The 25,392-nt window shown below is 44.0% G+C and overlaps 1 protein-coding gene across 4 annotated transcripts in view; it reads right to left on the reverse strand.

The window, feature by feature from the left end:
* The window catches only part of CACNB4 (calcium voltage-gated channel auxiliary subunit beta 4), a 128,861-nt gene that overhangs the window by 37,506 nt on the left and 65,963 nt on the right, over positions 1 to 25,392 (reverse strand). The window lies entirely within an intron of this gene.

The following is a 25,392-nucleotide window of genomic DNA, read 5'->3' on the forward strand; positions in this document are numbered from 1 at the left end:
ACAGAAGTCTCTGGCTACAAACCTACAGTATGTACACTTACCTGGAAGGAAGTCCCACAGAGCACAAAAGAACTTACTTGCTTTTAAAAAATAAATAAATCTCAGGCTTTGGACTATTGCCTGACTAAATGCATTTGATTTTGAGACGAAATTATTTTTGTTCAGTGACGCCTGTAATTCAAAGTTCAGGGCTGCTGTTTTGCAAGAAGAGACTACGTACGGGTTTTTGCTCTGGCTCAGATACAGTAAGCAGTTGGTTCAGTTCCAGTGTCCATTACTGTGAATGCACAAATAGCGGGGAACATAATGTTGACTTCTGGATTTCAGGTTGAGTTTCTCCGTTACAAGAAATGTCTTTAAAATTGACTGCATTTAATAGGGAAATCGCGGAGAAACAATAAATATGGGGCCGCATGATGCCATCTTTATAGAGCCACTCTTCAGACAGAATGGCACTTTAACGAGTCGCTAAATTTCTGGAAAAAAGATATATACATAATTAAACAGATATATTTAGAAAGAACTTTGCATTTTCCCCATTAAAAGAAACTACTTTCCGGGCCATTTTCTGTCAAAATTAAAACAGACGGAGCACTAACAATTTGGAGTCAAATGCTACGAAAAGCTAAAAGCCATTTCTTATTGCCTTTCAGTCAAAGTCAAAGGCCTTCTGCATTTATTATGGGATCAGTCTCTTGTCAGTCACAGCCTCTTTGCAGGTATGCTTAGCCTCCAAGGCGCCAAGTATAAAGTAATTTGTGCCTGCTATGCTAATTGCCTACAATTGACCAATGAATGGGTTTGATTCTTGCCAGTAGGCAGTTAAAGGAGAGCAAGCACAGAGCAGCTTAGGGGGGAACAGCCAGCTGTCTTGCCTCTTGCTTTGGCAGGCAATGGGAGCCTCTGATATGGCTGATTGTATGCACCAGTCGTTGCCAAACCTTTAGTTGTGCATGGCCACATTTGCAAACCAGAGAAAGCGCTGTGGGCAACCAGGCACGCATCACAAACATGCATACATGCGTGGGGGGGACTCACAGCTGGGGATGGAATAATAGTCAACTCTTAACTCCCCAGTGGGACCCCCAAAATCACTTCTCCCCTGTTGCTATAAGACATCACATTCCCTATTGGCTACACTAAATGGCACCTGGCATCTTCTAAACCTTATTTTTTGGGTGTGGGGGCATGCAAGCACCAGGGAAGTGGGCACATATCTGCCCACAAGTGCCATGTGATGACCTACCTCTGGTGTGAACAAACTCTGCTGGGGAAATTATTCTACTTATTTCATATAGCACCATAGGAGCCAACTCCTAGGGGCTGAGTTCCCTTCAGTCCCCCCCCCCCCCAATATTTGGCTGTCACTGCTGGCTGTCCTGCTGATGGCGGCTGGATGCACCCTCCATCCCCATCCCATCCCACTCAAACCAAGCGGTGGAGGTGACTCCGCTTTCTAACCTCCCCCCTTCCCACATCCCCACGCCTGATCTGCACCCACCCCACCCACCAGATCTACATGACTGCTCCTTCCCTCATCCCATGCCTGATCTCAAATTTAGGAACATCATGATGTCTAGCTGCTGATATATCACAATGCTGAAAACCAGATATCGCTCAGCCCTAGTCTGGTTTTTTTTTTAGTATACCTAAAATCCTTTGCTTATAAGGAGCTCTCCCACATTTTGTTCAAAAAATTGTTTGAAGGTAACTAACATAGAGGCTGATCGCCGAAGAATTGATGCTTTTGAATTATGGTGCTGGAGGAGACTCTTGAGAGTCCCATGGACTGCAAGAAGATCAAACCTATCCATTCTTAAAGAAATCAGCCCTGAGTGCTCACTGGAAGGACAGATCCTGAAGTTGAGGCTCCAGTACTTTGGCCACCTCATGAGAAGAGAAGACTCCCTAGAAAAGACCCTGGTGTTTGGGAAAGATTGAGGGCACAAGGAGAAGGGGACGACTGAGGATGAGGTGGTTGGACAGTGTTCTTGAAGCTACTAACATGAGTTTGGCCAAACTGCGAGAGGCAGTGAAGGATAGGGGTGCCTGGTGTGCTCTGGTCCATGGGGTCACGAAGAGTCGGACACGACTGAACGACTGAACAACAACAACAACCATAGAGTTATCAAAATTTTCAAAATTAGGGGGTCCGTGGCTTGGCTTTTGGAAAATTGGGGGTCCTCAGTAATTAGCTAATTGGGAACCACTGGTCTAGATCATCTGTGTCATCCAAGAATGCCTACAGATGCCTGGCCAAACTTAGGACAGAAGTGATGTTACTGGGAAGAGGTGAGGAGTCCACCACCAGTCTGAGGTTCTCTACAAATTACAGTACTTTCAAGAGCAACAACAGCTACTTCTGTCTTAGTTCTAAGATAGCACAATCCTGCAGGCACAGCATTCAGAGAAATGGAAAGAATTACTGAAGCTGGGGCGGGAGGGGATGGGGGCAAATACAGTGGTACCTCAGTTACGGAAGTCCGTTCTTAAACCAAAACCGTTCTTAAACCGAGGTGCGCTTTCCCTAATGAGGCCTCCAGCTGCCGGTACCCTTCCACCATTTGGATTCCGTTCTTAGACCAAGGTAAAGTTTTCAAACTGGAACACTATTTCCACTTTTGCGGAGTTTGTAAACTGAAACGTTCTTAAACTGGACTGTTCTTAAACTGAGGTACCACTGTACACTCCAAATGCCAGGAGCTAGTATTTTCAGTTACCGATACACACAATGCTCTAGAGACATAGAAAATCATTGCAGCCAGTTAAAGAAAGAATAGGGCAAAGCAAAGCTGCTTCAGAATGCAACAACCCGGCAGGATTCACATGCGCACACACTAATCATTTTAATACTTACAATTAGTGTGAATGTTTTCTCCCTTCCAGAAATGTCACAGCAGACCCCTCAAAGCCAGACTGGCTTCTCTACCAAGTTTGGTTCTCTAACTGAACAACCTGAATATTCTATCACACACGGACACAAAGCCAGCTGCATAACCGTTTTGCATTGCACTGCGATTTCAAAATTAAATGCTTGCTAATTAGTTCCTTTCTATACGTTTGGTAATCTTATTAAGGCAGTTCATTAGGTGTCTCAGGAATTTGAAAATTACTAGGTGACAGAGCATGTTTTCCTTTTGTGAATACTAATTATTAGAAAATAGGGCAGTTATTCAAGGATTTATTTTCATCGTCCCGTCCCATCCCCCCTGGCTTTAGTTATAGCTGCATCTTCTTGTTTGAAGAGCTATTCATTTAGACGCTCTTTCTTAACATCTTTGAAAATAAATTGCTAAAAATATCATGGAAAAAATCACAACTGCTACCTGTTATAAAACTGGCTTTAATTATTACACTATCCTTTCTGGTGGGTTTTATTAGGCAGGTGAGGGAATATAATTAATTATATTATATCCCCCTACAGAGCCACGTGTGTGGGTTAACAGACAAAAGGATCAGCTTACCGCATGTGTTTAAAAGTGTGGGGCTCAGCAGAGTTCAAATCCCATCTTATGCAGTATATGTGTAATTGAAAACATTGGAATTAGCCGTTAGGCTGATCTTGCCTTTTGTTATTCCATTTCCCCAAAATAAAACCACCCAAGCTACAAACTGAAAAGTAAACCTCAGGCCCAGGGGCCTAATCCAGGCCTCCTGGGCTTTTCCTCCATCCCTCAGGACTTTGCACAGGCCATGTCCTCCTAGGCCACACCCCTCATTGGTCTTGCCTGCCTGGTTGGGGAGTGGCATGTGTTTGGCCGCACCCACTTATGCACCACTGGAATATGCCCTCCCCCCCGGAAAGTTGCCCAAGATGAAATATGACCCTCTGTCTAGAAAGTTTCTGCACTCCGATTTATGTAGAAATACCAGGATCATGGAACCTTATGCATGCACACCTGAGCTATGCCCCTCTTCAATATAAAGGCACATTTGCCATCTCTCTTTAAAAGAAAAAGAAAAGAAAAAATAGGTGTGAAACAAAACTATTGTGTTCAGTCCCAGCCAATGGTCCTCATATAATGCGAGATTCCTGGAAGAGCTCAGGCAGCAAAGCAAGACCATCGTTTAGGTTAACAGGTGTTGTTTTTATTAGCTAATGAATTATGATCTATCATCATGAAAATCTGATGCAAGCAGTATGCCAGGGGAGTTGGAAAAGAAAGTTAACACCACATTTTAAAGAAGCAAAGCAACTTAAAATTATCAGGCAGTTCTTTGGCGTTCACAGGTTGGCACTGGAATCTCCAATCGCATAGCTTAGAAGTGGATTCCAACAGATTTCAAATGAAATTTACTTACAAGTGAGCTACCTTCAACCTGCCTTGGCTCTCCGTATTTGCACAATATAGATTATTAAGCCAGATGTACTTTCTATAGACATCTACAAGGCTGTTGTGATACTGGGTATCTGAGGGCTGTCTACAGCCTTCAGATCAAAAACTGATTGAAAGCTAGGACCTATAGCAACCCTGACTTTTAATGGAAGCTTAGGGATTTTCTAGAGCTTGCAAGATTCTCAGAATAATCCAACTTCTTCCATAATTTTTTTTATAAAAACTTTATTTTTGTGGTATCTGTAAACAAGACGCCTGTTTCTTAAGTTTCCATATGAAATTGCCTCCTGCGAGTATTCAGACAATATAAAACCGGTGTCGTTCACATACTTTCACAGTCAATGCCAGTGTGATGTCTTGGGTGTGGGTGTGTACAGAGCATGCAAATTTTGGGAGTGTTATTGCACATTTATTACAACCTGAAGTATACATCCTATGGGCCCATGTTTTTTTTTCCAATGCCAGGTTTTATTTTGAGCTTAGACACTCCATGAATATGCCCCAGCACCCAATACACCTGGGATCTATTTAGAGTGCAAGCACCTAAGCTTCTACCTTATTGTATTATGATAGAGAATTTTAAAGCTTCCAGGCAACTTAGTGGGATTTCCAGACTGACCAGAGTCCTGGTAAGTAGCCCTTGAATGTGAGGCTGCAGCACAGCAAACACTGTTATGTACAAGTACTTTTTTCCACTACAGCTGCATCCCATTGGCTGTTCTAGAATAATCAATAGATACACACACAGTGAGAGGGAAGCTAATTGATCTAAACCTTAATTGAAAAGCTAAACTAAATTAACAGCCAAGTAAGTTTGCTACAGAAGACACCACTCAGATCCAAAGACCTCTGAGTTTCCTGGCAAAGTACAGCCCTGGCATTAGGTTTTAACATATACCCTGCCTGTTTTACTCTGGGAGTACACAGGAAGCCCATGCAAGGAATCAAGTAGGGTCGTCATTTGATCAAAGTTGTGAGAGAGATGAATAAGTTTGGAAGCAGAATACTGCATAGGCATATGGAGACCAAGAGGCGAGATATCAATTGTAGCAGACTACAGCTGCATTCACATGACAGTTTACTCCATCTCCCTAATGTTTCCATATCTGTTAATTTCTTCATTTTACCCGTATCTGATCTTTCACATAACATGAAAGCATACTGCAGCTGTAAGTTGTATGCATATGAGAGTATGCTAATCACTCAGATGATTTCTTTCACAGACTTAATGGAGATTCTAAGACTCATATTCTGGAAGTCTAGCAGAATATAGAAGAGGTTTAGCGCTCATTTCCATGGTATTTGCTTCCGGATAACATCTGTTTTCAGGTCCTCTAACCTGGAAAATCACATGAGTTTTGTGCTGTAATTTCCCGCCACCTTCATGGCTCACATGATGCGATGAAATTGGGGGACTACTCCAGCGTATAGTCCTTTCCTGATGTTTTCATGGGTAAATCATGGGGGAATGGAAGAATGAGGGTGTATAAAGGGTGCCCAGAACATGTCTGTGGGGATCTGCTGTTATGTCACACACCATCTGAATAAAATTTAGTATGACATGGCGGTATATTGGTTTAAAAAAAAAAAAAGTTTCATGACGCAGCAGGTACTGCAGTGTGAAAAGAAAGTTAGGAAATGGGTCAGGAATGATAATCAAGAAAACTAACCTATGAGGACAGAAAACCCCAGAAAACAGAAGCAGAGAAGCAGCTCTAAACAATGGTTTGCCATTGTAAATAGGTCAAAACCATAGCTTGGGTTCTAGCTCAAATCGCGGTTTAGTGTGTTGCCTGAAGTGAGCCTTCCTGATGTTCACCTGCCTCTACAGATTTTAAGGAACGCGTGCTGATGCTTTGTCAAAGCTTTGAAATGAAATCTGAGCGCTGCTTGGCAGCTGCTTCTTCCTTTAAACCCCGCCCCGCCCCACCCCAAACTAGCTTAGAACATGACGAGAGCTTCTTAACAGCTTGGCATACCTCTAATTTAACAACAGTCTCCAAATGTGTTCAAATAAACTGAGTGGCTTGAAGAACTATCCAATCATTAGCAAAATATTGTCCCAGTCTTCCCCATGCCATTTTGAAGCAGGAATACAAACAGTACCTAGAATCTTGGAACATGAATAGATATTGCAGCTCTGAAGCAGGCCGCCCACTTTCACAGTAGGAATGGTTTGAATAGCACACACTTTGTAATCCTTTACTAAAGGAACCTGGTGGGCAGCCAAGTCCTGTTTGTTACACAGAGGACTGTTGCTTTCAGCAGTGAAGGGTTATATTTAGGCAGGAATGACTTGAGAGTGATTTTTTATTTTGGTCTGTATTGCTGTTGCCCATCTATCACAGGGTCTTGCTGAAGTCCTCACCAAAGCGCAGTAGCCAAAAAAGCAGCTACAGACGTATTCCTTCACTCAGGTTATATCTTCACCGTAACTTTAGGAAAATAGGGCTCAGTTGTGGGAATACATTTTAGGGTTTTCCCGCGCGATAGCCGCTTTGCTAATCCTTCCACGCAACGCGCAGAAGGAAAGACCCGGCTGGAGATTGGAGCCTGGATCCTTCCGTGCCTCCCCGAAAGCGCGCCAGGAAGCCTCCTGGTAATGGTCGCAAGGCTGGTTTCCCGCCCGGAAACACTCGTTATTGCAATGCTGTTATTGGTTGATGCTTATTTGATGACGCTGTATAATTTGCCAATAAATAGCCCTGCCTCTGTTAGCTCGGCGACGAGTACAAGCAGAGCGACAGAGAGACGGAGAGCTCGCTCGCATTGAGTGCACTTGAAACCACCGACTGCAGTCTCATTTATTTGGCCTCCTTCTGCTTCTTCGGCCACACCTTTTGCTTTGCTTCTTGCTGCCTATCCTATCCTCTTCAGACCTTCTGCAACTCCTAAAACTCCTCACGACCTTCAAGAACCTTCATAACCAGCGAACCTTCATAAGCAGCCAGAGCAGGCTCTCAGACGACTGGTTATTCCAGCAACTGGTTATCCCGACACTCAGTTACAGCTTATGATGCTCTGACGCCGTAGACGCAGTGGACAGGATCAAGTCAAATGTTGTCTACTTATGCTTTTGGAATGTCTAAATGTCTTGTATATCTTACAAGGCGCCAGGCAAAAACATTCCTCTTTAACCAGGCCTTTAGCTGATTGACATCTAATGCCCTTTAAAAATGTGTTGTGAAATAGGGGCATTATTGGGCTGTCTTTGTTTTTATTATGCTTTTTTAATAGTAACTTTATGTTGTAAACCACCCTGTATAGGGCAGGATACAAATTAACTATAAAAAAATAAAAAATAAAAAATTGTTGTTACTGTTATTATTACAGGCAGAGTGTTCCACAAATATTGGCCCCTTCTGCTTATCGTCACCACTCTTCACCAAAAGTCGTCTGGTGTGTAGAGAAGAACTTGGGGGGGGAGCAGGCAAATATGTTATTCACTTGTTCTGGGGTGTACAGAACAACAGCAGGCAGTAGGCAAGGACCTCAGCACAAGTGAGGGAAAACACAACCTCTCTACAAAGTCCTCTGTACTTTCCTGGGAGGTCACAGGAGAGGCAGAGTCACTTGTGTTGCCATTTGGAAAAGAGAAGAAACAGCAGGAGTCTCTCCCACTCGTTTGTTCTGCATTTTTTGGGGGGGGGATAAAACTCTTGCAACATCTCCTTCTAGCCATTTGAATGCGTCAGAAGGCTCAAGAGAGAAAGCGGGGTGGAGGGGGGAGGTCTAATTTGTGCTGAGGTTTGGAGAATGTTAGAAAAGAGTAAGAAAGACTTGGGGGTAGCCTGCCAATTTTGGAAAGTGTGTGTTTTTGCCTCAGTGGTTCAGTCAAAATGCCTGCATGGCTTTTATCACATGCTTAGTGCTACTGCCTGGGCCCTAGGATATATAAATGTTAGGACTGCAGTGTAAAACATGCTCAGCAACTTGGGGAGAGCAAGCTGAGTGTGATCAGTCCTTTTTTCCTTTAAAAAAATGTTTAGGGGTACTCTCATTTTGACTCAGTAAAATCACCATTTTATAGTTCAAATTGGAAAAATAAATGCAGTAAATGGACAAAAGTACAAAGAGTCACAAAATGTTTATGGGTATGCATACCCCTATGTACCCGCAGAAAAAAGCATTGGGTGTGATAGAAAAAAGTACTTCAGTTAGCTTGAAAAGCATGATGCTGATCTTACCTTTAGGGATCTGAATTACTGAGCCCAGGGGCCTAGAGAAATACATACATATACACCCCCCCAACTTGGGACCTGATTACCTGAAGAAACACCTGCACCCATAATAGACCAGACCAGCTACTGAGATCACAGAAGTAGGCCCTCTTGGTTGTGCCTCAGCATTCAGAAATGCATCTAGTGGCAACTAGGAGAAGGACCTTCTCAGTCTTGGCACCTGGTTTGTGGCATCCTCTGCCCTTGGAAATGAGATGTGCACTAAGCTGGTTGGGTTTTCAGTGTCTCCTGAAAACATAATTATACACCCAGGACTTTGGGTATTACAGTACTGATATGTGGGCTTGAAAACTGTCCTGGTTACTGAATTTATAAGCTGCATTGTAACGTGTTTTTATTGGTTTTAAATGTTCACGATCAGATTGTGTTCTAAGGTCGTATGGAAGACAGTATATATAATCACAGAAACGTAGAATTGTAGGGTTAGAAGATAAGTATTAAAAACTAAGTGAATACACAAAAATTGGTTACAAGTCCAAAATAGTAACATCCATGCTTCCCAGACATTTACCCTCAGAAGCTCCTGACCATGTTGATACATTAGGGACTTCAGGATAATAAGTACTATAAAAAGGTAAAGGGACCCCTGACCATTAGGTCCAGTCGTGTCCGACTCTGGGGTTGCGGCACTCATCTCGCTCTATAGGCCGAGGGAGCCGGCATTTGTCCACAGACAGCTTCCGGGTCATGTGGCCAGCATGACAAAGTCACTTCTGGAGAACCAGAGTAGCGCACGGAAACGCCGTTTACCTTCCCGCCGGAGCGGTACCTATTTATCTACTTGCACTTTGACATGCTTTCGAACTGCTAGGTGGGCAGGAGCTGGGACCGAGCAACGGGAGCTCACCCTGTGGCAGGGATTCGAACCGCCGACCTTCTGATCAGCAAGCCCTAGACTCTGTGGTTTAACCCACAGCGCCACCTGGGTCCCATATAAGTACTATATCACTATGCATTTTAAATGTTTGTGGTGGGCTTTAAAACAAAACAAAGGTGATTTCCCCCTTGTGGAGCCACAGTTTGCAAGAGAGAGTTTACAGAGAAAGGGCGGTGAATATTTGATGAAAAAAGAAATGGCAAAGAGAGAAAAGATGGAACACAGATGCTTGTTCAATGGTGCCAGTCATGCAGAAATGAGGGGCTTGTTTTTTAGATCTGGGAGGACTTGATAACTGTGGAAGGGGAAATGCAACCAATTAAAACCAGTAAGAAGCAAAGACACAATAGCTCTGCTACATACTGTACTGAAGCTTCACTCAAGCCCTGTCAGTTGAAAATAAATAGCAAGAACTACCCTGAGAATGTAACTGTAAGGACAAAGAGCCTAAAAAAAAATCAACAAAGGAAAAGAAGTATTTTCAAAAGATTGTTTCAGAATGATTGAGCTTTATTAATGAGCTATAATCTACCTTCTTTCAAAAAGAGCACATTTGTCCCTAGGAATTAGGATGGTGGGTGGGTTTGAATGTCTGTGTGCGAGAGAGAATCAGTAACTAGTTGTGGAATTTTTATGAATATGGTGGATTCAATTTTCACTCAAGATTCAACCAATTTAAAAATTATGTTTACAAGGCAACTGTAACACGGCCATTGGAATATTTGAACATATCATAATTTGCTCTCCTTTTGCTACACAAAAATGTATGTAATTAAACCAAAACCAAACCCTGCTTCATTCATAATGAAACAAATTAGAAGCAAATTTATATGATGAAATGAATTAATTGAAAAGGAACCAAAATTTAATTGAGGGAGATTATTTTTCAAGCAACTCAATATAGGGTTGCTAAACCACCACCACCACCCCCAGGTATAATAGTTTGATTTGCACAAAAGACTGACCACGGTTTGTTTAGCCAAAGTGCGGTTTGCCTGAAGATCAAAACCCAACTTGGCTGACCAACCATGGCTTGCTTTCTGGCAACAAATCACAATGGTCTGGTTCATGTATCACATTAAACCACAGTTAAAATAAGTTTTGATTTAATGTGAATGAGCAGTATGCTAGTGCATACTACTGAAATTGTGGGTGCTCCACTCCTCTGCTGCACTGGGGAGAAAACAACCCACAATCCAGATTGCTATTATATCTGAACCGAGGCTTGTGGTTTGTTTTCCTCAAAACTTACCCTGACCGGTAAGCCAAGAACCAGGGCCAGCACACCCATGAGGCAGGCTGAAGCAGCTGCCCGAACTGCCACTGGATAAGTGATGCCTGCGTTGGCGCTGAATTCCAGAAAGATTTCACTGAAATCTCGCGAGATTTTTCCAGAAGTTGGCAGCATTGCTGCTGCTTCGCACCACCGCCGTGCAACCTAAGCAAGGGCTGCTTCGGCGGGGGCGGCACGGCACTTCTCATTTTGCCTCAAGCGGTGAAATGAGACACGCTGCCCCTGCCAAGAACAAACCTTGGCTTCCAATCATGATTTTTTTTTTTTGAAGAGAAACAAGCCACAAAGTTCAGAAGCAAAGAACAAGTCACATCATGGGGTTCCCCCCCCCTTTACTTTCTGGAGTGGCAGCAGGAGTAGGAGAAGAGTGAAGTTCACCCTATTTCAGTAGCATGCATCAGCATCTGTTGGAGTATTAAAGGTGAAGGTAAAGGGACCCCTTACCATTAAGTCCAGTCATGTCCGACTCTGGGGTTACGGTGCTCATCTCGCGTTACTGGCCGAGGGAGCCGGCGTACAGCTTCCGGGTCATGTGGCCAGCATGACTAAGCCGCTTCTGGTGAACCAGAGCAGCGCACGGAAACGCCGTTTACCTTCCCGCTGGAGCGGTACCTATTAATCTACTTGCACTTTGACATGCTTCTGAACTGCTAGGTGGGCAAGAGCTGGGACCGAGCAACGGGAGCTCACCCCGTCACAGGGATTCGAACCAGTGACCTTCTGATCAGCAAGCACTAGGCTCTGTGGTTTAACCCACAGCGCCACCTGTGTTGGAGTATTAGGCTCTAGCTTATGCCACAGCAAACCAGTTAAGTCTGTAAATTGCCACAAAACTCTGTTGTTTCTAATCCACGTGCTTTTGGAGTGCTCTTAGAGTGGAGGTGTGAGGAAGTCATGCATAATTTCTACAATGAGCTCGAGCCAGTATGGGAGGCCTTAAATCAAAGTTTAAATCAGCTTCTTAAATCAAAGTTTGACAGGGCAGGTTGAAGTCTCTCTGTGGTGAGAAATGAAACTCTGTACATAGTCATATAGCTACATAATTTTAAAGAGGAGGTGGGAAGTGGAGGCATAAAATGGACATGGTTAAAAGGGGAAATGGGCAGATCTACAAATTCAAGACCAACCATACCTGCAAATACAGGTTGTTGTTTTTCTACTTTCATCACTCATTCACCCAAAAGTTCACAGAAATGTGCAGCAAATTCAAACTGCCTCTAGAAACATCACCTTGATTCCAGTTCTCAATTAACTGGGCATATTTCTTCACTTGTACACATTAACTGTAAATCATTTGAAGCTATATGAATTTATTCCAGAACTGTTGAGGAATAAAAATAAAGCCTCTCTCCAATAGGTTTCAATTAAAAGTGTAATCAAACATCCTAACTTCCACGATAATTATAATGATAATGATAATTAACTTAAATTAATATATATCACTAAGTGGTAACAGATAAATTGGCAGCCTAGGGATTTCAATGCAAACAATTATCTCTTGCATGGGGAATGGAGAGGTTACTGCAATTTTAACAAATAAAATCAGAGAGGCAAATCATTTAATGAAGACTTCATGAAGATGAGAGCTGGAATATTTGCATTCGCGTAATTGTGAGTGTTGAAAACCAAGTTTAGAATGCAGTGAAGCAAAGTGATAAGGGCATTATGTAATGAGGACCTGAGTGCCTTACACAGGATGCTAACCACATGTATCACTGCTGGCTTCCATGAATGGACATATATAGGATTCTGCACAAACAATGCCAACACTGAGAGTACTTGCAGCCCAGTGTGGAAAGGTTCCTGCTGCACAAAACCATTTTATTTTGTAATGTGTCACTTGTGAATATCAACTGAAGATAGACTAGCGATGCTTGAGGAATTTGTTCTTCCCTAATTTTGACACTAACCTAATCTGCACCATTTAGAATCCTTTGGATTTTGCACTTCTTGGAATTTTGTGGTGCTGTTCTCAGCTCAAAAATGATTGTGGTGAAACTATGTTCTTTATTTTATATACTATGTACTATGTATTTTATCCTAAAGTACATGTGAAACTATGTACTTTAGGATAAAATACATTTGGAAATGCGTACTGAGATAATATTTTTAAAATGCGTATTTCGTGAGAAATACTATTTTTGTATGATTAAAAGGGGGAAAAGAACCAGATCAATGAAAAAACAGGTTAGGATAAGAAAGGATGTGACACTGACACACACCAGAAGGAGACTGATGCACCCATCCATAATCAAGAACCATTTCTGCAAATCAAATGTACCAGTTAATGCCATTTTTTAATTCAACACTACAGATACCGGAAATGCCAAAACCAATTCAAAACATTGCTTGTTAAAATAGCTTGAGGCAGTGAGCTTCACAGAAATAATTATTCTGGGTGTTTTTGAAAGCCGTTTCTAAGGAGAGGTTGAAAGGTGCACTTTAAGGACACTCGAACTCTTATTTGATGGATTAAAACAACAGCAAAATATATTGATGTGAGACAGGAAACACTGTAAAAGTTAATAAACCATCAACTACAATGATTAAGTATATGGAGAAGCAATTCCATATGTTATGTGAGAAGCTGCAAGAGTTTAGTGACCTTCCATCATTTATTCAGCTAAGTGATTTCAAAATTCAAGGAATGATTTTCTTCACATGTCCAGTTCCTCTAAAACAGCCTTTCTCAACCTTGGGCCCCCAGATGTTTTTGGCCTACAACTCCCATCATCCCTTGACCACTGGTCCTGCTACCTAGAGATGATGGGGAGTTGTAGGCCAAAAACATCTGGGTAACCAAGGTTGAGAACCACTGCTCTAAAAGGAGCAGAGTCTTCTGCCTCGCCAAAGACGGTGCATGCACTGTGCCCAAAAGTGCTTTCACACACTATGAAAAACAATGGATTGACCTAAAGCAAGAAGGGCTCTTGGGGTGGTTTCACTATAGATAAAACCTGTAAACCAAAATCCAATTATTCATCAAGCACTGGGTGGATGCTAGGAATCCCTGGCTAGGGACCTATTCATACTGCATTGATTTCCATTATGAGGTTCTTGTATAGTTATACTGTATGAATGACGGGTGATGTGGGAACCACACATCAGCTATAAAGGGAAACACAAACATCCATAACTTTAGGGACCACTGCAGTGTGACTGTCAGCACCATTTCTAAAATGCACATTCTCATCAGGATGGTAGTGGTGGTGCCACTGTTGCCCAGTTGGCACTGACCTGTGAAAGCACCTTCTTAGTAGGGGTTCCCTGTTTACAGAATGCTCTCCCTAGTGAGGTGCACCTGGAACACTTCCCTCCTCACCTAGGAATTTCAAGGCTGAAATACACGGTTACTGGCAACCTAGAAAACAATAGCTGTGAGGGTATGAACTGGTAACTGTTTTTAAATGTTCATATGCTTTTTAAATGTTTTTATTAATTTACTTTTAAAGGTTGTATTGTTGTTGCTGTTTTATTGCCCTGGGCGCCTTTGGCAGGATCAAAACTTAATAAATAAACCAGGAATGTTTGCAAGAATTAGAACTGCCAAATCCAAATAAAATAAAATAGAGCAAATTACTGTACATTCCACGCAATCTGTGACTTGTTCCACTGTATCCTGGTCTTACAAGTAATTCAAGTCAGCCCTGGGAACTATTTTTGCTTGGCTAATCAAGATGGGACTGAGGGACAAGTCAAAGAACAGCCTCCACGCAGCTGCATGCCCATGTGAAGCCATTACTACAAATTCAATATAATGAACTGCTTATTCTTTGCAAATCAACACATCACTTAAGGAGGATAGTGCTGGCCAAACTGAAAGCAGATCGGGGATAGCAGTTTCATATAAACAAAACATGACTATAAATATCACATAATTCGATGATTATGCAATATGGACACCACCAGTTGAATCACTCATGAAGTGCACTCATAAAAAGGCATGATCGCTCACAGTAGCCCATCATGCGACTAGACCATATGTGGTGCATGAAAGTTTAGTAAGAAATGCGTCAGATATGGAGTGATATTCAAGGAACTACCACAGAGAAGCATCACTTATCTGGAACAAGCTCAGTTATATACAAAATCCATTTGTTAAAATGGGTTTTCACAAATCGGGTTCTACCATGAGTAAGAGCACGTGTTGCGTTCGGGACCTGGCAAGACACATTCCCTTCCTGTGGGGGTGGGGCCGGTAGCCGGCCTTAGTAGCTAATGGTCAGTTAGGAGTTGCTGGGCAAAAGTTAATGTTGCAACTTGTGATGGACAGCTTAGCGTCCTATTTAAGCCTCCGCACGTAGGGTGTTCCTTTCTCTTGGCTTCGGCTGCTGATCAGATCACCAGGCTGTGAACACGGTTGTATTAAACTTATTTATTCCTTACTTATCCCTTGTAGAACCTTTGGCCTTGTACCTTTTATTCTTAATTACCTCGGCTAACTTTAACACCCACCACCCTCATTTTAAGAATTCCCTTGTGATAATACCCTTCCCTCTACCCTACCCCCCTTTCCCCCCTCCTCCTTCCCCTCTTGGGGTCCCTGATCCCCCTTTTGCAGGCCCATGCCGCTTCCTCACAAGGAGGCCCCCTGATTGCCTTTCCACACACACACCTCCCACCATTCGGGTGGCCTGTTGGGGTCCTCTTGTACAGTTGTTGGATAAACTACATTTACTTTTGGCATAGGGCATCTTTATTGCCAGCCGGTCTGTGTCTAGGCAGCCTAAGAGGGTGGCAAATCACTCTGTAGCCCCAGGGCTTTGGTGTGTATTTTCACAAAGGTTGGATAATAATAATAACAGATAATAATAATAACAGCAGTTGCTTTTCCTGTTTGATTTCCAACCCCTCCCCTGGCAGGGGCTTCGCCACACCAGGGGCCTGTTTGGGCTCTTCCCTCTGCTCCTTGGGAAGATTCTCCCTGTGCCCATGAGCTCGGCCCATGCGTAATCCTCCTGGTTTGCCTTTCCCAATAGTGAGAGCCCCCATTAGGGGCTTTCCTTGCACAAAAGGTTCCCCCCCCCATTTCTTCCACTTTATAATAGTGGCGTTAGTCAGGGCTGTTCCTAGATTGGCTGGAATCACTTTCATTAGTATTCCTGCAGGCTGCCTTCATTTGGGGGTGTGCAGTGCTGTAGGCCGTTTTTTAATCTAGCCATGGGCAGGAGCACTATTGGGAGGTTCTTTTAATACTGCAGCTGTTGCTATTGTGAGCGTGCTTTCCTAGCTTTTGATGTGAGCACTGCTTTGGGCTGCTTCTTTTTCATTTTGTGTGGGCCTCATCATGGCACAGATCTTTAAGAGCAGAATCATTGAGGCCTATATGGCCTGCTCATACCATTGAAGCCTAAGCCTTCTACTGTTAACAGAAAATGGCTGAGTCTCTGTGACATGTGACTCTCTCTATACAATTGTATCAGTCTTCTTGCAGGCTTAGCAGCTCTGTGTGGGTGTGACTGCCTGAATGTTTGTGCTGTTCTTGCCGATGCATCTCTGAGGCAGACATGGTGGAGCCGGTTTGCTCCTGGGGCCTCTTATACTGGGGCACTCTGTGTATGCTCTTTAGCTTTGCTGTTTCCTGAGCAAGTTTATTTTCTTCAAGTATATTTTGCCCTGTTAGGTCAGTCACCATTTTAGATGTCTATCCTTTAGCATTCCTTATGGGGATTACTCTATTGCTGGGTAGGTAGAATAAAATAAGAATAATTTATTGTCACTATACCACATGTTTACAGTGAGTTTGAATGAGCCTGCTCCCCCCAATTTCACAGTCCTTGTCACATTTCGAGCTGTCGTATTACTACCAACCCCTAACGGCAGCTGCGATGTTGCTGTATTTCATTCAGCAGCCGCACGGCCCATGGGTAATAAACTCTTCCTTAACCTGTTGCTGGAATGGCTCCAAAGTAGGCTTCTATGCAGCTTGCTTCCTATCCCAGCAAAGAGGGCTATTAAGGGGCCGTCCCAGTCACTTTTTCACCCAATCTTAGTTGTGCTATGGGCCATATAATGCTTTTCCATCAAACGTGCTGAGTCACAGATTTACTAAGGGCCAAGTTTTCCCCATGTGTGCCTGTGAAAATAAATCAATTGAATCTCTACAGCATGTAATGTTCAATTGCCCTATGTACAGTTCGATCCGTGCCAGTATATTAAATCCGATAATTCAGTCTATTGCGGATAAGCCAGTTGACCTATGTCTTGCTTGGGTTCTTCAAGATGTGGACCCTTACATAACCCTACAGGTTGCTAGATTCCTAACAGCTGTTATTGCGTATAAGAGACGAAATGGGATGTTAGCTGATTAATGAAATTACAAATATGTTTTCCAAAATGAAATTAGTCACTGATTTTAGTTTTATGCTTAAATTTTTAACTTTTTAAAAATTTCTCCGAGATATGCTTTTATGGAAATGTTAATATTGGTCCTTGTGAGTTGTGTTTTTATTTGCGGCTTGTACGGTGCCGTTGTTTTATTTGATTCTCCTTTGTTTGTTCTGTTTTTGTATTGTAAGATGGGCGCAAATGCCGAATAAACATCTATCTATCAGCTCAGCGAGCAGCTAGGAGGAAGGGGCAGCAAAAGGCCCCCTCCCGGGCTGGGAGGTCTTCTCAGTCCTTTCCTGGGCCTTCTTCTGGGGTTGGTATCTCACCCGTTTCCTTTCCTCAGTCTCTCCCAGGTACTTTGCTGCAGGATCCTGCGCCTGAGTCCTCTGCTGAGGTCAGCCTGCCAGTGCCGTTACAAGCATCTTCAGGCGGGAAGCGCTGCCACAAAAGACGTTCCAGAAAGCCAGCCAAAAGGAGCTAGGGAGTCTCTTCTTCTCCTTCAACGGCCTCTTCCAGGTACCTCGGCCCAAGGGGCGATTCGCCATGACGGGAGCACCTTTTGGTGGGGCAGCAGTATAGGTGCTGGCATGCTTGCAAAGCTATGCGGAAGGAGCCTATCTTATTGATAAGGAGTCGCCTTGGGCCGCAGTTAGCCTGTGCAGCATTTGAGACCTTTAGCACCTTCTTTGATTGGTCTTGGAGATTGAGTCTGGTTAACCTCGTGCACCCGGGTAACCTGTTATCATGATTCTTATTATCGCGGGATCATGGGACAACATGGCTTAGTTATTGGGCACCTTTATTCCTTCATGGAGGAACCGTGTGTCCTGTTGACAGGTCATCTAATTACTTTTGCAGGCAAAGCAGTTGCACAGGCGTTTCCCTGCCCGCTTCCAAGTAAGCTGCAGACGGATTTTAGGCGGAGGTTACAACCTCCAAGCGACTGCATTAGTGTTCGCCATGGCAGGAGTCGTGAACCTGCACATTGTCTTACGGGCATTCTGATGCTACTGGAATTGCTTAGGGTTTTAATGCAGGGGTGGCAGCTGTTCAATGCCATGGCCCCGAGTCCGCTGTAGCAAGGCAATCGTGTGATTTAACCTGCTTGAGTTTTCCCCTTTGCAGTAACTGTGCCCATCTGGATTGAGGAGTCCAGCGACAGTTGGAATTGTACTTGGTATGGCGACCAGGCAGTGGGGACCTGGCAAATGGCCCTCACGTTACTGTAGAGTTTTGCCCTCTTTTTTACACATTGTCAGCTGCACTGCTTAAGGTTTAAATGGTGTTTGCTGCTCATGTTCTTACGGGTTCATCTGAGGTTTCGATGTTGCCCTCTCCCATATTTCAGACGGGGACCTTCAGGTCCCGGGCTCTGGTCGCCTAGTTGGAGCCGGAATTTTCTGGAACCCTTGTGGCAATTTAGCGACAATTATTTATTATGAGGAGTAGCTTCCATTCCCTCTGCCACTTTAGGCTTTGAGCAGCTCCGGAGTGACTTCTTAACCTTTCGCTGGCAGTCTTGCCTATTTGGAGGGACTTGCCCCCATTCTCTGAGCAGGCGTTGCAGTCCTTGGCTCGCCTGCTCTGGTTCGGACGGGCCCTAATATCATCCAGACTCAGTCCACTGCAATTTCTATTACAGCTCTCTTGGAATGGGGGCCCTATATCCGGCCGTAGGCAGCGGGGAAGCCAGGCCCTGGCCCGTTGAAGGACACGGTTTAAGATTTGGGCTTTGAGAACACTAGGATAGGGCACACTTTAGTGCATGTAAATGCCCTTCCTTGCCCAGTGTCAGTTTGCCAGGGTCATGAGCAAGGCCATAGTGGCCTATGGCTCTTCGGCTGGTAATTACCCCCCTCACACTTCCCAATTGGCCCGCCAGGACGGTGGCGCTTTGGGGTTTGCCGGCAGATGGAATGTTGGGACTGGGAAGGTGGAAGCCCGCGGCTCATAAGGGGTTTGTGAGACTTCGGTCTTGATTCCTGAATTGATACTGCCTGTTTTCTGCTTTCAGGTCCCGAGCCCAGCTGCATTTGGATTGTCGGGCACAGCATCGTGCACTGGGCCAGCGCCAAGGCATGGGAATTGGGGCTTGGTGCTACTCTTGGACTTTTCCCAAATTTGAGAGTTCCTTGGTTGGGCAAACGGGGCATGCTGTGGGATGAGCTTGTCCCTCTGGTTAAAAAACCGGGTTTTTGGGTGGGTCCCCCGGATATCTTGTGATTCAATTGGGGGAGAATGACTTGCCCCGAACTGGTTGTCGCGCTTTGCGCTTCTGGATTCGTAGAGAATTGAAAATTTTGGGGGGCCAGCCTGCCCAACACAATGCTTATCTGGTCACATTTGCTGCAGCGAGCTTCCTGGCGGGGAGCTCGATCCATGGCAGCGGTCAATAATGTGAGGAGACGAATTAATGGCGTTGCAGTGAATACAGTACGAGCCTTGGGGGGTACTGATATTCCGCACCCCGGCATCACCTTCCTTGCCACCTCCCTGTTTCGAAGGGATGGAGTTCACTTGTCCCCTGATGGGAATGACTTATGGCTGGGGGCGATAGCTCGTGGTATTAGGGTTTGGCTTGCAGGGTGAGTGGTTTTGGCGGGAGCCAGTTGGCTCTGGTGGCGGTTAGGCATTGGTTCCTGTGTGGATTGCTGGATTGGGCGCTGCCCATCCAGAATCATGTTGATGCTGGGAATTCCGTTAAAGGAATCCGGCGACTCTTATGCTTTGTCCGATGCCCCCGGTAGGGGTTAGGGCCATAAGCCGAGTCCCCGGGACCATTGAGGAAGAGGGACGCGTTGCTGCCCCCCCGTCCTTAACTCTCCTCAGCGGCATTCTCCCAATCGCTGGTTTTAGGCCAGCCTCTGTCCCGGTGTGACAGTAGTCTGAACCAATGCCTACGCAACCACTCACCGAATTTGTATTTAAATAAAGTTGTGGCCCTAAATTATTTGCCAAAAACCCAAACCAAAAATCTGTCTCCTGTGTCAAGTCAATGGGGGGTGGATTGAGGTCCTCGATACGCAAATCGGGTTCTACCATGAGTAAGAGCACGTGTTGCGTTCGGGACCTGGCAAGACACATTCCCTTCCTGTGGGGGTGGGGCCGGTAGCCGGCCTTAGTAGCTAATGGTCAGTTAGGAGTTGCTGGGCAAAAGTTAATGTTGCAACTTGTGATGGACAGCTTAGCGTCCTATTTAAGCCTCCGCACGTAGGGTGTTCCTTTCTCTTGGCTTCGGCTGCTGATCACCCGTCCCGCCCCCCCTTTTTTCTTAGGCCTCTGCTTTGACTTTGCTCTGCCTGTCATGGGGTCGTCTGCGTTGTAGCAGGGGCCCAGTAGGAATTTGTCCATCTGGCCGATTGGCTGTGCCTTTTGGTTTTGCCTACTGCAGTAGCAACTTGTCACAACTTGTAAGGTTGGCGGTTAGGCATTGGTTCCTGTGTGGATTGCTGGATTGGGCGCTGCCCATCCAGAATCATGTTGATGCTGGGAATTCCGTTAAAGGAATCCGGCGACTCTTATGCTTTGTCCGATGCCCCCGGTAGGGGTTAGGGCCATAAGCCGAGTCCCCGGGACCATTGAGGAAGAGGGACGCGTTGCTGCCCCCCCGTCCTTAACTCTCCTCAGCGGCATTCTCCCAATCGCTGGTTTTAGGCCAGCCTCTGTCCCGGTGTGACAGTAGTCTGAACCAATGCCTACGCAACCACTCACCGAATTTGTATTTAAATAAAGTTGTGGCCCTAAATTATTTGCCAAAAACCCAAACCAAAAATCTGTCTCCTGTGTCAAGTCAATGGGGGGTGGATTGAGGTCCTCGATACGCAACACAACCCCAGTGGGCTTTTCCTTCTTTCACAACACGACCCCAGTGGGCTTTTCCTTCTTTACACAGGAGTTAAGTCTGGGCTTCCAGCAGCCAGTCTGGGCTTCCATTAATACTCCAGAACTACCATGAAAGCACTGCATAACCATAAGCCTTTTATGTGGTGATGAAATGTGAATGCAATCTTACTGGAAGTGATGTTTCATGAAAAAATCACAAGGCAATAGCCAATTCACTCATAAGAGAATATAACTTTCTGCTTAATGGGAATGTATGGGTTACAATGCAGTCCAAGCTGATAGCCCCAAAAGGATGATGTCACACAGTGTAGCCAATTAAGGAATGGACTGGGGACTAAAGAAGAAAGCACACCCCAATCCCCCAAAGCAGTTTCTGTATGGGGTGGGGGGGGAAGCACCCTTGGAAGCCAGGAGAGGCGTTTGATATAGAATTAGAATATATCACTTCCTCTAATGGCAAACTCAGGCTGGCCATGCCCAGGGCTTTTTTTTCAGCCGGAACTCAGTTCTGGTACCTCTCAGGTGGGCGCCATTGCCAATCTAAGAGAATGAGGGAAGTGTTTGTGGTGAGTGAACTAGAAAAATAGCACTGGCCATGTCTATGGTTTTGTCACAAAAAATGGCCCCAACAAGAAGCACGAGAGGGGGTGTCTCTGAATGCTTGGTGAGTCCTGAGGGTTGCAGAAATTAAAACTGTAAAACGAAAACAAGAAAGGGCCAACCACCATCAATTGAAAAAGCAAGAGCTGTGCATACAGGCACTCACAGGAAGGAGGAATTGGGAAAAGATGTGGCTCTGCATTTGTGCTTTTTTTTTTTAAAGAAGTGTAACTATTGCTATTTGTAAAGTGAACTACCATTAAACCAACTGATTTATTTACACAAAATATTTGCCTTCCTTCTGTGCCTCCTCCCTCAGAGGTCCAGAGGACAGCAACAAGAGAACAGGCATTTTCTGTGGTGTTTCCTCACTCGCACCAGGGAAAAACATTTCTTCTCCCAGGCCTTTGGCTAATTAACCATTCTGGCCTTTTAAGCTGTGTTGGGGGCTTATTGTTTTCATTTGTTACTATAGTATATATGTTTGTGTTTTTATATTGTAAACTGCCCTGGGATCCTCAGATGAAAGGTGGTGTAGAAATTTAATAAATATACATAAAAATGCTAAGGCATTTTGCAGAGGGAGGGAGCATGTGTATCTAACTATTAGCAATTAGCATTGGCTTGTTTTGTTTGTAGCTAAATGCATTATAATCTGAAATAATTGGTTATTGCTATCATTGGTGCACTCTGCTGCTTTTAATTAAATTACACCGGGGGGGGGGGGACTGAATTAGTCCATGCATTAATAAGGAACACCTAACAAGTGATACTTGCAACAACAAAAAACAACAACCAGGGAGCAGGGGCTATATAATTTCTACACTTAAATTATGGGAACACTTATCTTCTAACAGGGCAATCGTGCATGAATCAACTCAGAATAAAATTCTACTGAGTTCAGTGGAACATAATCTCCAAAAAGTGGGTATAGGGTCACAGTCAAAGGCTTGAATTTCAAAATGGTCTTAAAATCTTTTTAAGTGGAGGAGTTGAAAAGTTTGTTCATAGGAACAGTTTCATAGGTTATTCTGAACCACAAATCTTTGGAGTAGGACCAGAAAGGGGGGGGGGGGAATTGCAATGTTTGCCAAAACATAAGATAGTCCTCTGTTTCAAAGGTGTCATCTATTTGAGGGCTGTCTGGTCCAAGTCTGGTTTAAACCATAAAAAGAACAGAAGGAGCCTTGAAGTGGCCCATCAAGTTAGCAGCACGCAGGAAGCACACAAGACTCCCGGTGTCTTCCCTATTAGGTACGGTATTTCTATTTAAAATGCAGTAATTATTTCTAAATTTGCACCTACACATTTACATTGTCATATGCAAGCTTTATGCAAATTTGTGTCCTTCACTCTCTCTTTTTTTAATTACCGGTATGCAAATCGTGTTTTTGACTAGGATGGCAGAAAAAGAGAAGGGGAGAAGTCAATGCTGCTCCTCACTTGCAATAATAAGTCACCTAAATCAATAAACACATTTTAAGAGATAGTTATGTGTGTTTGTTAGAAATGGTTGAAAATGACCCTCAGATGTAAATATGCATGCATATCTGAAACTAAAGCTGAACTAAGAGGGGAATTATATTTCTTTCAGAAGTATCTACTTCTAAAACTTTCAGCTCCTCAGTGAGCCACTGAGGAAGCCGTAACCAGAAATTACAGGATTTCTATTTGGCAATGAATGGTAAGAGGAAGACGTGAAATCATGAAGCTGTGTTCTACAGATCCAAGGCTGACCTTGATTTCCAAATTATGACTGACATTCAAGAGACCAATGTCTGTTTCATGTTCCCACTTTTCCACATGAACTCTGCAAGACCTGTGAATCCTGTTGCACTTGCAACACCAGTAGTTGGGAAGAAAGGAGAATAAAGTAGGTGCAGGGATTGCACCAACCAGAACTATTAAGCTGTGTACAGACAGTGGGGAAGATACAAGCATCATTCTGTAATCCAACCATATGTTTACCACTTCTAGAAGAACACATACTTTTCACTGTAGTACTGAAAGTTAGGGGGAGATAGACAGCACAGAAGTTTGGGATTCAGATCCACCCTCCCCCCCAATACCAGTTATCTGTTCCCATTTACAGGTGAAACTCAAAAAATTAGAATATCATGGAAAAGTCCATTTATGTAAGCAATTGTTTTCATTAGCTACTGGAGTTTAATATATGAGAAAGACTCATGACATGCAAAGCGAGATATGTCAAGCCTTTGTTTGTTATAATTATGATGATTATGGCACACAGCTGATGAAAACCCCAAAGTTGAAATTGTTAATTTCGGGTTCTCATCAGCTGTACGCCATAATCATCACAATTATAACAAATAAAGGCTTGACACATCTCGCTTTGCATGTCATGAGTCTATCTCATATATTAGTTTCACCTTTTAAGTTGAATTACTGAAAGAAATGAACCTTTCCACAATATTCTAATTTTTCGAGTTTCACCTGTATAACTGCTGCAGTGTTTTAACTCCTCAGTTTATTTTTAAGGTGGTTTATTTAGCTTTTGTTGTTGTTGTTCAGTCGTTCAGTCGTGTCCGACTCTTCGTGACCCCATGGACCAGAGCATGCCAGGCACGCCTATCCTTCACTGCCTCTCGCAGTTTGGCCAAACTCATGTTAGTAGCTTCGAGAACACTGTCCAACCATCTCATCCTCTGTCGTCCCCTTCTCCTTGTGCCCTCCATCTTTCCCAACATCAGGGTCTTTCCTAGGGATTCTTCTCTTCTCATGAGGTGGCCAAAGTACTGGAGCCTCAACTTCAGGATCTGTCCTTCTAGTGAGTACTCAGGGCTGATTTCTTTGAGAGTGGATAGGTTTGATCTTCTTGCAGTCCATGGGACTCTCAAGAGTCTCAAGAGTCTCCTCCAGCACCATAATTCAAAAGCATCAATTCTACAGCGATCAGCCTTCTTTATGGTCCAGCTCTCACTTCCGTACATTACTACTGGGAAAACCATAGCTTTAACTATACGGACCTTTGTCGGCAAGGTGATGTCTTTGCTTTTTAAGATGCTGTCTAGGTTTGTCATTGCTTTTCTCCCAAGAAGCAGGCGTCTTCTAATTTCGTGACTGCTGTCACCATCTGCAGTGATCATGGAACCCAAGAAAGTGAAATCTCTCACTGCCTCCATTTCTTCCCCTTCTATTTGCCAGGAGGTGATGGGACCAGTGGCCATGATCTTAGTTTTTTTTGATGTTGAGCTTCAGACCATATTTTGCGCTCTCTTCTTTCACCCTCATTAAAAGGTTCTTTAATTCTTCCTCACTTTCTGCCATCAAGGTAGTATCATCAGCATATCTGAGGTTGTTGATATTTTTTCCGGCAATCTTAATTCCGGTTGGGGATTCATCCAGTCCAGCCTTTTGCATGATGAATTCTGCATATAAGTTAAATAAGCAGGGAGACAATATACAGCCTTGTCGTACTCCTTTCCCAATTTTGAACCAATCAGTTGTTCCATATCCAGTTCTAACTGTAGCTTCTTGTCCCACATAGAGATTTCTCAGGAGACAAATGAGGTGATCCGGCACTCCCATTTCTTTAAGAACTTGCCATAGTTTGCTGTGGTTGACACAGTCAAATGCTTTTGCATAGTCAATGAAGCAGAAGTAGATGTTTTTCTGGAACTCTCTGGCTTTCTCCAAAATCCAGCGCATGTTTGCAATTTGGTCTCTGGTTCCTCTGCCCCTTCGAAATCCAGCTTGCACTTCTGGGAGTTCTCGGTCCACATACTGCTTAAGCCTGCCTTGTAGAATTTTAAGCATAACCTTACTAGTGTGTGAAATGAGTGCGATTGTGCGGTATTTAGCTTTTAGAGGTGTCTTATTTGCTGCCACTTAATTATTATTTTTTAACTG

The sequence above is a fragment of the Lacerta agilis genome, chromosome 1 (genome assembly GCF_009819535.1).
Source record: "Lacerta agilis isolate rLacAgi1 chromosome 1, rLacAgi1.pri, whole genome shotgun sequence".
NCBI classification, from domain to species: domain Eukaryota; kingdom Metazoa; phylum Chordata; class Lepidosauria; order Squamata; family Lacertidae; genus Lacerta; species Lacerta agilis.